Consider the following 13,158-nt stretch of genomic DNA (forward strand, 5'->3'; position numbering starts at 1 on the left):
TGTATTGTTTTGCTTGCAAACTGTTTTCCAGTAAGCACAATACTTTTGTTCATGGATTTTCTGACTGGAAACATTCAGAGCAGATTGGTGAGCATGAGGGGAGTGTGGAGCATAGGGCTTGCATGCTAGCATTATATAATCGCTCCAGAGGCACAGCAACAATTGATTCTGATATTGTCAAACAAATTGATGCAGAAAGACAATACTGGAGGGAAGTTTTGAAAAGCGTTGTTGCAGTCATCCAGTTTTTGGGGGAGAGGGGACTTGCTTTCAGGGGAGATGATGAGCTATTAGGATCAGCCCACAATGGTAATTTTTTGGGCATCATAGAACTCTTAGCCAAATTTGACCCATTCCTAGCTGAGCACCTCCAAAGGTTTGGAGGTAAGGGAAAAGGTTCTGTGTCCTACTTATCATCGACAGTGTGTGAAGAATTTATCCATTTGATGGGACAAAGAACAAAGCAGGCAATGTTGTCGTTGCTATGGTGGAGAATCAGGGCCTAGACTTATCCAACTGTAGGGGCCAGTCATATGATAATGCAAGTAACATGTCGGGAAAGTACAATGGAGTCCAAGCTCATCTTAAACAAAGAAACCCTTTGATTTGTTATGTCCCCTGTGCAGCACATTCACTGAATTTAGTTGGTGTCAATGCTGTTGACAGTAGCCCAGAAGCTGGACGTTTTTTTGACTTTGTACAGGCAATGTACACATTTTGTGCATCATCTACACACAGGTGGGGAAAGGTTTTCCGTGATACTGATATCAAACTCACACTGAAATCACTGTCAGGTACTCGATGGAGCGCACGAGCTGAGTCAACTAAGGCTCTTTGGAAATATTATGCACAACTGAGAGAGGCATTGAATGATATGTCTAAAGATATGGAGGAGAAATGTGTAACTCGAAGTGAAGCCTCTGCACTCTGTGACAAATTGGACACGTTGGAGATGGCCTTCATGGCATACTTCTGGGACACAATACTACAGAGGTTCCAAGCCACAAGCCTGCAGCTGCAGAAGCATGATATTGACATATGTACAGCTACACAACTTCTCTTGTCTTTACGAGACTTTGTGGCAGCACAGAGAGATAACTTTGAGGTGTTTGAAGGGGCAGCTTTAAATGTCACCACTGCTGCTGTCTCCCAAGAGTACAGGCATGACCTCAAGCGTACAAAGAAGCGCAAAATTATGTCTGATGATAGTGCAGAGCCAGGTGTAGCATTTAACGGAAAGGACAAGTTTCGGATCGAAACTTTCAATGTTGTCATTGACAAACTTGTGTCCTGTCTCAACCACCGTTTGAATGCATACACACACTTAACTGAGCTATTTGATGTTCTTTTCATGCCTGACAATATGTCCAACAGTGAGCTTACTTTAAAGGCTAACTCACTCGCTGCAGCATATCCTTCAGATCTGAACATGAGCCTGGCAGATGAATTGATACAATACAAATCATTCATAACAGAAAAAGAAAAATGTCCTAGTAAAATGCTCAAAACCATGATCAATTTGAATTTACAACTCTTTGTGGGGGAGATTCACAAAGAGTGGACTGCAGCTGGAGTCAGTGCTTCAAGAACCACCACGCACAGACGTAAGCAAGACATGGGTTTCAGCTGTCGCATTCCTTGTGTCAAGCCACTCTTGAACAAGAGACAGTGTCAGAAGCGTCTGGCCTGGGCTAAAGACAAAAAGGACTGCTGAGTGGTCCAAAGTTATGTTCTCTGATGAAAGTAAATTTTGCATTACCTTTGGAAATCAAGGTCCCAGAGTCTGGAGGAAGAGAGGCACAGAATCCACGTTGCTTGAGGTCCAGTGTAAAGTTTCCACAGTTAGTGATGGTTTGGAGTGCCATGTCATCTGCTGGTGTTGGTCCACTGTGTTTTCTGAGGTCCAAGGTCAACGCAGCCGTCTACCAGGAAGTTTTAGAGCACTTCATGCTTCCTGCTGCTGACCAACTTTATGGAGATGCAGATTTCATTTTCCAACAGGACTTGGCACCTGCACACAGTGCCAAGGCTACCAGTACCTGGTTTAAGGACCATGGTATCCCTGTTCTTAATTGGCCAGCAAACTCGCCTGACCATAACCCCATAGAAAATCTATGGGGTGTTGTGAAGAGGAAGATGCGATACACCAGACCCAACAATTCAGAAGAGCTGAAGGCCACTATCAGAGCAACCTGGGCTCTCATAACACCTGAGCAGTGCCACAGACTGATGGACTCCATGCCACGCCGCATTGCTGCAGTAATCCAGGCAAAAGGAGCCCCAACTAAGTATTTAGTGCTGTACATGCTCATACTTTTCATGTTCATACTGTTCAGTTGGCCAACATTTCTAAAAATCCTTTTTTTGTATTGGTCTTAAGTAATATTCTAATTTTCTGAGATACTGAATTTGGGGTTTTCATTAGTTGTCAGTTATAATCATCAACATTAAAAGAAATAAACATTTGAAATATATCAGTCTGTGTGTAATGAATGAATATAATATACAAGTTTCACTTTTTGAATGGAATTACTGAAATAAATCAACTTTTTCATGATATTCTAATTTTATGACCAGCACCAGTATATTAAGCTGTAAAGAGATGATTTCATCTTCGCAGTGGTATTACCGTATAATACGGTTTAGACGCGCAGTAAAGAATGAAGTGTAGGTAGCATGAGCAAGCTTTTTTAAAGTGCAGATGGCGTGACTGCGGTGATTATATGCGGAGGTAAAATGTAGGATGGACGTCCAACGTTCGCTTCCTCTGTCTCTGAGAGAATGTGAAGTTGGCGGGCGACTTCTTGAAGACTGTCTAACACAGTTAGGTCAATGTCCACATCCATATCAGCACTGAGCTGAACTAAACCATCAGTTACTCTTTCCAGGCCAAACAGAAAGTAGTCAATAAAATCTGATGTATGGAAATATAGAAATAGATTCAAGCCATTTATTAATATATGTCCTTTTTCATGACGAAAATGTATTTATTAGTTTATTTATTTATTTATTGCATTATTTATTTGTGCATTTATTTATTTATACTTATGTCATTTGTCATCCACCATAGATAGATAGATACTTTATTGATCCAGAAAGAAATAAAAACGCTGTGCTGCACGCTTTCTATCGTGCATGAGCGAATCAAAACAAGGCAAAAAATTGATTCTTTAAATCTCACATCCTTCTGAATGTAAGAACGTTCACTCCCATGTGAGGATCGAACTCATGACCTTCAGGTTATGAGACTGACACGCTACTTACTGCACTAACGAGGCTGACAGCAACATGTTTAGACTGAATCTGGCAGTTTTTGTAGTTGTAGTTTAGATAATAAATTTAAATATTGAAATGCAGAATCTAAATCTAAGCATAAAAAAATGGAATCAAACTCACACCCTTCTGACTGTATGTTCACTACCTGTTCTATTTACAGTGATGATGAAAGTCACTAAATGACATAAAACCAGTCTGCAACTAAACTGGTCACTCAAAGGCCTTGCCCCGTGTGAGGATCGAACTCACGACCTTCAGATTATGAGACTGACGCGCTACCTACTGCGCTAACGAGGCTGACAGAGACATGTGGAGACATCTGAATCTGACCATTTCATTGGCTGAAGTTTAGGCACAATATTGAAAAGCAGAATCTAAATGTAAGCATCAAGAACAAGATGAGAATTAAACTCACACCCTTCTGACTGTAAGTGTATGTTCACCACCTGTTCTATTTACAGTGCTGGTAAAAGTCACTGAATGACATGAAACCAGTCTGCTAACTGGGCTTAGATTAGGCACAGTAACTAAACTGGTCTCCGAAAGGCCTTGCCCCGTGTGAGGATCGAACTCACGACCTTCAGATTATGAGACTGACGCACTACCGACTGCGCTAACGAGGCTGACAAAGACATGTGGAGACATCTGAATCTGACCATTTCATTGGCTGAAGTTTAGGCACAATATTAAAAAGCAGAATCTAAATCTAAGCATCAAAAACTGGATGAGAATCAAACTCTGACTTCTGACTGTAAGTGTATGTTCACTATGTGCTAACTGGGCTTAGATTAGGCACAGTAACTAATAGGGGTATAACGATACATCGTTTCACGATTTCTCGATGCAAAAATGTAGCGATGTGCATCGTGGACATCTGCGCGATTGTACGAGTGCACGTGCGTTCTGTAATTTATTAGTGATGAGTCGGTCGCGAACAATCCGGCTCTAAGAGTCGGCTCTTTAAAATGAACGGCAGCATCCGAAGCCGATTCGGTTTTTTTTCCGGTTTTTTTTTTTTCGTTAAAGCCGCACGTGATTGGTTAAGATACGTGGTGACGTTTGCGTGTTTACACGCAGTGATAGCTCAGTGGTTAAGGTACTGGACTAGTAAACAGAAGGTCGCCGGTTCAAGCCCCACCACCACCAAGTTGCCACTGTTGGGTCCCTGAGCAAGGCCCTTAACCCTCAATTGCTCATCGTGTTCTGCTCATTGTGTAAGTCGCTTTGGATAAAAGCGTCTGCTAAATGCTGAAAATGTAAAATGTAAATGAACACTGAGCAGGAGGGGCGGGGTTACACACACACACACACACACACACACACACGGACAGCGTGCACATGAACAGGAGGGAGTGAAAGAGAGAGAAAGACAGAGAGCACTTGATGAAGTTTTACATTGTGCTTTACGTAGCCAGACATTACACGCTGGAAAGGTGAGGAAAATGAGTGACAGGAAACAGTAAAGTTTGGACACGAGGAACCACTTTAACAGAGAAGTTCAGACCCACTGAGACCCACATCTTATACATGTCACTGTGTATTGTAGCAACATCTGTCCCCTCAGAGAGAATCTTTTCCAAAACAGGGCAGATCATAACAGAAAGGAGAAACAGGATCAACCCCTCAAAGATGAGCTCGGTTTTTCTGAATGCCAATCTTCACTAAATACTTACAAATACCTTGATGCTGCTTTTCCTTTTGCACATTTTCATTTTTCAGTCAGTTTAAAGACTCAGCTCAGCTCAATAAGCTTGTTTGATTACTTTGATTTTCAATTTAAGATGGCAATAAGTAACTTAAATTTGGTAAACCTGTTAGGTTACAGTAAAGTACTCTGTTCTTGGTCATTACCTTCAATTGCAAGGGGCTGAAGTTTTTTTTTGTTTGTTTAAAAAATGTACAAGAAAATGTGCATTGTTTTGCACTGTTTACACTTAAAAAAAAATCGTGAGAAAATCGAATCGTGAACTCAGTATCATGAATCGAATCAAATCGTGAGCAGAGTGTATCGTTACACCCCTAGTAACTAAACTGGTACATCAAAGGCTTAGATTAGGCACAGTAACTAAACTGGTACATCAAAGGCTTATATTAGGCACAGTAACTAAACTGGTACATCAAAGGCTTAGATTAGGCACAGTAACTAAACTGGTACATCAAAGGCTTATATTAGGCACAGTAACTAAACTGGTACATCAAAGGCTTAGATTAGACACAGTAACTAAACTGATACATCAAAGCTCTTGCCCCGTGTGAGGATCGAACTCATGACCTAAATGTAAGCATCAAGAACTGGATGAGAATCAAATAGGGCTGCACGATATATCGTTTCAGCATCGTCATCGCGATGTGTGCATGCGCAATAGTCACATCGCAGGACGTGCGATGTCACTTCATGCAAATTAAATCAAAAACGTCATGCTACAACTTTTTTGCTGCTTGACACAAAACGAAAATTCACACCGTTCTCATTTTCCATATAATATCTACCAGTGTGTTCAAAAACCTGGTGAGCTGCCTTGCTGCCTTACTACCTACACAGGCAGCTGCCTCAGTAGAGAGGATTTTAATAAGTCATCGACTTATAAGGCAGGTTATTCGGATGCGCTACTTAGCGATTCCATTGGGTTTCGCATTTAGCATTTAGCATCTTGCCATTAAAACTAATGGAATGAGGTGGAACAGCGCTAACATGTCATTATAACATCTCGATTCGTGTACAGATAACTGTTACATTTGCTGACAAGCCCAAACTTGCAAATAAAAACACTCGTTAAAAATCAATAATTATTTATTTATGTTTGAAAATAACTTCCTGTCTGCACCGTCAGCCATGTTTATTTTTCTGTGAGAGAGGAGATGCCGCAATGAATTCTGGGATTGCCTTCATCACTAAGGACGCTTCCGATTCTCACTCGTTCTTGAGTCAAAATAACATTGAAATATTAACATGCCTCAGTAGTGAGCTTAGTAAGGCATCTCGGATTTGGAACAGGTGTATAGCTGCTCTTTTGTTTGTATAGTTTTTTTTTTTAAAATAATGTTTACTACTTGAAGAGGTTTTGATTGTAAAATAAAATATTAAATGACCCATTTTGTCAATCTTGTTAATTCCCTCATGTGATATTGAAGCTTTCTTAGTTTAATGCTCAGTTTCAACCGAGTACAAAGATGTAGCTTGTCATAATCTTTTGTATCCCTTGTAGGCACCACCATTTTTCACAGATGAGCCCCTTATTTAGAGTAAGATACGTGCATTATTAAACTATTTAAATTAATCATGTTGATGCAAGATATTATTTATCATTACTTTAAAATCAAGTTATTGATATCAAGTTTTATCATGTCACAAATTGTAATGCCAGCTACATTTTTATTGCCATAATTTAAAGATATTTTGTAACTCTGAAGCAATTTCATTACGTTCATGGTACCATAGTCAAGTCCATGGTACCATAGTTAACTTGCTTTATAAAAATGAACTCCATTCAAATGTATCATAGAAATGTTAAGTGTACATCTATTAATACAAATATACTAATAAAATAAATGTAAAAATTTATAAACGCAGTCAGAAATGTTGTACTAAATTGCTTTAGTCAGTTTGCTTTGTAAAACTTGAAGAACTTGCAGACTTTACTATAACCTAAACTTAGTTCCCATAAACCAGTTTCACATCAAAACAAATACTGAACACTGTAAACCCTGCAGCAGTGTATTCAAACACAAATGCACAATGTAAACCATCATAGTGGATTCACAATGAAAAAGCATTAACATAAGTGTTACATCCCGTAGTGATCTATGGGTGATAGTACTACTACAATAATGAAATAATGAGGAGGAAACAATCTTTCCAAAACACACAATTTATTTATAAAATTTCTAAATAACAATGAAAACAACAACAAGGAGAAAAATATTAAATAAAGCAACACACTTAACCTAAAGAAAACACTCACACTCACACACTCACCCTCAAAAACAGAGCTTAGTGTCACAACTTTTAATGTAACCTCAAGATCACTTTGAAACACACGAGTAAGCTCAGCCGATGCAGCAAGCGTGCAGACGACAACACACCACGATGCCGTTACAGAAAAAAGTAATAACATTACTGTAATGTGTTACTTTGTACCGTGTTACCCCCAACACTGCACACTGTAGTCCTCTCTAAATCTAGCTGAGAGATACAGGGCTAATGGAGGTTTATTACTGCTGAGCTGCTGTTTAACTCCAGTCCAGTTGGTGGCGCTGGTGCGTCTTAAGTTGTTCTGCCATCCGCCATTAACCATCATAAGAAGAACAAGAAGCTGCTGTGTTTGTACTGTAGAGCCTCATCTGTAAGTAAAATAGGTATTTAATTATAACCTTTATATTTCATTATAACTACATTCTAATTCATAATAAAACTACAGCTCATAATAAAACATCACTGTGAGGATTTGAGGAGCTTTAACTCCAGTTTCATTTAAACACACAAACTATTAGTTGCTCCGCTAACTGTTAGCATCACACAAGATTCAGTACTGATGAACCGATTCATTTGAACCGACCCAGCAAAATGAATCAATTGAGCGGAACTGGTTGAGTTTCTTTATGATTAAATCTCACATTTTTAAATAAACACGTGATATTTTTAAACTTTGTTTATAATGGAACTTTGTTTACAGGTGGTTTGTAGAGTTTTATAGTCACAGTCAGGTGAAAAGTGTAAGCGAGCGTCTTTAATTGTTTACTGCGCGTCTAAACCATGTATTACGGTATCCGAAGCGTTAAAGAGGGTAAAACTGCTGTTTACAGTTTAATAAACATTATTTACCGTGTTCTGATGCACAAAATCCACTCAATTCAAGATTTCTTTTATTAATGAAATACATTTCAGACATTTTTACTGGAGGAATTTGTTGTGATCGGATCTCAAACTCATGTGAAGTGTCTATTCGGTTGTGTTAATACCACTTTTAGAAGAGCAATAAAATAAGCAAATCAAATTGTTATTAAATGTCACCCCTATGATCATAAAGAACATTTACTCGAGTACTAATCTTGTGATTTTTAGATCATTTTACTGTAGGAATTTGAAATAATGGGATGGCAAACTTAAGCAAAGTGTCAGTTTGGTTGTGTACAGACCAGCTTCAGTTCATAACAATAACAACAGCCAGTTACAACAGTCTAAAGAATTTCCCTTTAATTATGAATACAGCACATCTATCTATCTGTCTGTCTGTCTATTAGAGCTTTAATAATGCAGTCAGCAGAAGAGGGACATGTCACCCCTGTGGATCTACAAAATGAAGAATTCCAGAAGAAAATAATACAAAAGGAGGAGGATGAAGATGATGATGATTTCTTCTGTAAGTAAATGTGGAGCATGATGACAGTACAGTGTGGTACAGTACAGTGTGGTACAATACAGTATGGTACAGTACAGTATGGTACAGTACAGTGAGGTACAGTACAGTATGGTACAGTACAGTGTGATGCAGTACAGTGTGGTACAGTACAGTATGGTACAGTACAGTGTGGTACAGTACAGTATGGTACAGTACAGTGTGTTACAGTACAGTGTGATACAGTACAGTGTGGTACAGTATGGTACAGTATAGTGTGGTACAGTACAGTATGGTACAGTATAGTGTGGTACAGTACAGTATGGTACAGTACAGTATGGTACAGTACAGTGTGATGCAGTACAGTGTGATACAGTACAGTATGGTGCAGTACAGTGTGGTATGGTACAGTACAGTGTGATGCAGTACAGTGTGGTACAGTACAGTATGGTACAGTACAGTGTGTTACAGTACAGTGTGATACAGTACAGTATGGTGCAGTACAGTGTGGTACAGTACAGTGTGGTACAGTACAGTTTGGTACAGTACAGTGTGTTACAGTACAGTGTGATACAGTACAGTGTGATACAATACAGTATGGTACAGTACAGTGTGGTACAGTACAGTGTGATACAGTACAGTATGGTACAGTACAGTATGGTACAGTACAGTGTGATACAGTACAGTATGGTACAGTATGGTACAGTACAGTATGGTACAGTACAGTGTGGTACAGTACAGTATGATACAGTACAGTATGGTACAGTACAGTATGATACAGTACAGTGTGTTACAGTACAGTGTGATACAGTACAGTATGGTGCAGTACAGTGTGGTACAGTACAGTGTGGTACAGTACAGTTTGGTACAGTACAGTGTGTTACAGTACAGTGTGATACAGTACAGTGTGATACAATACAGTATGGTACAGTACAGTGTGGTACAGTACAGTGTGATACAGTACAGTATGGTACAGTACAGTATGGTACAGTACAGTGTGATACAGTACAGTATGGTACAGTATGGTACAGTACAGTATGGTACAGTACAGTGTGGTACAGTACAGTATGATACAGTACAGTGTGGTACAGTACAGTATGGTACAGTACAGTGTGGTACAGTACAGTGTGGTACAGTACAGTATGGTACAGTACAGTATGATACAGTACAGTGTGGTACAGTACAGTATAATACAGTACAGTGTGGTACAGTACAGTATGGTACAGTACAGTATGGTACAGTACAGTATGATACAGTACAGTGTGGTACAGTACAGTATGATACAGTACAGTGTGGTACAGTACAGTATGGTACAGTACAGTGAGGTACAGTATTGTGGTTAGTTTTGAAGTCACTAATCAGTAGAAATAATAAGAGAAAGTGGATAGTGGGATTAGAACCTGTACTGTACCGTACTGTGCTGTGCTGCTACACTCCAGTCTGGATTTCAGTTTTAATCTAACTAGAATTTATTTGTAATTGGAAATCAAACCCACAACCTTCAGTTTCCTCCAGTTGTTGAGTTTCTTCTTCTCATATTGATGAATTTCAGGTGAAGTCACTTTAATCCCTCCAGAACTTGTAGCTTCTGTGGAACTGCTCTTCTCAGAGGACCAACAGTGTGGAGGTTTCCAGATGAAGCCTGTGAAGAAGGAAGAACCTGAAGATACAGATGAACTCAGTAAGACATTTTTATAACGTTTTTATAAAATAATTTCTCATCATTTGTTCGTGTCTGAATTACTTGTAATATTTGTGTATTTTAGTGCATAAGTGAGCAGGTGAGTGAAATGAGGAGACAGAAGTAAAGAATATTAAACAGATAATGCTGACTGTACAGTGTGTAGACTAGTATATAATTACAGAGTAATGCCAGGTGAATACAAGTGGCTGAATGATTGTGTAATGAATGAGAATAAATAAAGTCGAGTATATAAGCTGATATATTCAGTATATACGTGATTGTTTGTGCTGATGGTCCTGGAGAGATGAGTCTGCAGCTTCCGTCCAGATCTTAACTGTCCTTATTGTGGGTCTCAGACGTCTGATGACTGGGGTGTACTTGGGGAGCAGGAACAAAGACAGGTGATCAGACTGACCCAGGTGGGGGAGGGGTGTAGCTGTGTAGGCATCAGCAACATTTGTGTAAACTTGGTCCAAAATTTTGAGTCCCCTTCTGATGAAACTTTGGAATCCAGATCTTAAACTGCAGTGATTAAAGTCCCCAGAAACAATAAAGACTCCATCTGGGTTCACAAAGGTCTTTATTAGCTGCATTAGCATTAGCATCTGGAGGGATATAAACTGCAGCAGTAACAATGCAGGAAACCTCTGGTGGTTATAATACCTGGTTATAAAGGGTCTACATGTTATAACCAGGTATTCCAGATCAACAGAGCAGTAGGTATTAACTATGACAGAGTCCATGCACCAGGTTTTGTTTACATAAAGACAAACACCACCACAGAAGCTCTTCATCAGTTCCACCACGCTGTGGTTTAGCTGCAGTCCATGATCCTCTTCTGTGTCAGGGTCCAGATTTTTATTTTCTCATGGCATATTGGCAAGGAAGATACAAGGTAGTTTTAGCTTAGCGTGCAAACCTCCACATTTACCCTGTTTTGGCTCTTCCTGTTGGGATGAACAGCTCGCTTGGACGCGGTGTTCTGCTCACCTCTGGAAGTAGCTGGTTGAATTAGAATGGACGGTACGAAACAACACTTAAAGCGTATAAATGAATGTCCATCAGCGTCTGTCTGTCGTATGTGTAGTTCACACGAGTGATTCAAGTGAAAACGCAGTAAATTGGCAAATAAATAAACACTAGATCGCTAAGCCTGGTGAGACGCTCAGGTGCATGCGCCGCCATCTTGCCCAAAGGTGGAAACATCTATTGTGGTCAGATGAATCAGCATTTCAGGTCTTTTTATGGTAAAATGGACAGCATGTGATCCGGACCAAAGAAGAAAAGCATCCAGACTGTTATCAGCAACATGTGCTGCCTTCAAGACGTCGTCTTTTCCAGGGATGTCCAGCATTTTTTAACAAGACGATACAAAACCACCTGCTGCACTCATTACAAAGGTGTGGCTGAGGAAGAAGAGGGTACGGGTACTGGACCGACCGGCCTGTCTGCAGTCCTGACCTGTCCCCAATGGAGAACAGTCCCAACTTTTTTTGGAATGTGTTGCAGACCTGAAATGCAGGAATGGATGTTTATTAATAAATGAAATGAAGTTGAGCAGATAAAGGATGAAATATCTCTGGTTCATCCTGTCTGACATCAAATAAAAGTCAAAGTCAGTGTAAGAAACTCTGTGTTTTATTATTTTCCATACTGTCCTAAGTATTTTTTTTATTTGGGGTTGTATTGGTATTATTATTAAATCTGCTGAAACCCTGTTTGAACAAAGGTTTATAGGTCGTCTTTTTTGACAGAGAGTATAGAAGTACGTGTCTGTTAGTTCTAACTTAAGTGCTTAATAAAGAAGTTGGTCGTTACTACCAACAATAACAACCTTATTATTTTTTCTTCACAAAACAAAGAAATTTCAGGTGAAGGAACCTCGATCCCTGAGGAACACCTCACCCCAGTGGACCAACAGTGTGGAGGTTTCCAGATGAAGCCTGTGAAGAAGGAAGAACCTGAAGATAAAGATGAACTCAGTAAGATATTTTTTATCTGGAGTAAAATAAGATTTGGATTGAATAGAATCAGAGGCAGCTGGGATGAAGCATCATACAGTGAAAGCTTGTATTGTGCTCATGCAGATCAGTGTGAGCAGGAAATGATGAATGCAGGATGAATCACGTTACAGGACTTTAGCATCAGATCTCAGTTTAACATTTACTAACAATCTTTATTATTTATAATGTTATACAGTCCCTGACAGAAGTTCTGTCGCTTATCCATGTTGTGGAAACAAAAGCTTATAACCTGACTTTAAATTCATCCATTGGTTTTAGTAATGACTCATATGAAAGCTGAAACCCTCCCAAATGAGGTTTAATTTACGAAAATAAATTTGCTTCACTGCAGAAATATTGATCATTTAATGAACACAGAAAGGTCAGATTTTGGCAAGACAAAAGTTTTGTTGCCTTGTCATATAATGCACCCAATCCTAGTTTACAGCCTCACCTGTGCTCACTAATTGATCGGTTAATTAGTGGGTGTGTATAAAAAGAACCCCAGCACCCCAGACCTTCACTTGAACTGCAACTTCACCTCTGACAACATGCCAAAAATCCACCCAGCGACCAAAGCCTTGATTATCAAGAGGCTGAAGACCAGATCCACTGCAGAGGTGGCTGGCACCTTTAATGTGTCTCAGCGTCAAGTACAAAGAATTAAAAAAAGATTTGAAGAGACTGGAGATGTTTTTGACAAGCCCAGGTCCGGCAGACCCCGCAAGACAACTGCTAAGGAGGAACGTTTGTTGGTTAGAAAATCCAAAGCCAGCCCCTCTTCCACTGCAGCAGAGCTCCACCAGGCCTGGTCACCTCAAGTCCCTGTGTCAACTAGAACAGTTTGTAGGATTCTGTC

At 39.6% G+C, this 13,158-nt stretch overlaps 2 non-coding genes across 2 annotated transcripts; both read right to left on the minus strand.

Moving 5' to 3' along the window:
- Positions 1-3,500: 3,500 nt before the first annotated feature.
- On the minus strand, positions 3,501-3,573 carry trnam-cau (transfer RNA methionine (anticodon CAU)). Its single transcript has one exon. It is a non-coding gene; the product is annotated as a tRNA-Met (tRNA).
- A 253-nt stretch (positions 3,574-3,826) lies between these two features.
- Positions 3,827-3,899, minus strand: trnam-cau (transfer RNA methionine (anticodon CAU)). The gene has a single exon. It is a non-coding gene; the product is annotated as a tRNA-Met (tRNA).
- Between the last annotated feature and the right edge of the window lie 9,259 nt (positions 3,900-13,158).

This window comes from Trichomycterus rosablanca, chromosome 15 (genome assembly GCF_030014385.1).
Source record: "Trichomycterus rosablanca isolate fTriRos1 chromosome 15, fTriRos1.hap1, whole genome shotgun sequence".
Lineage (NCBI taxonomy): Eukaryota > Metazoa > Chordata > Actinopteri > Siluriformes > Trichomycteridae > Trichomycterus > Trichomycterus rosablanca.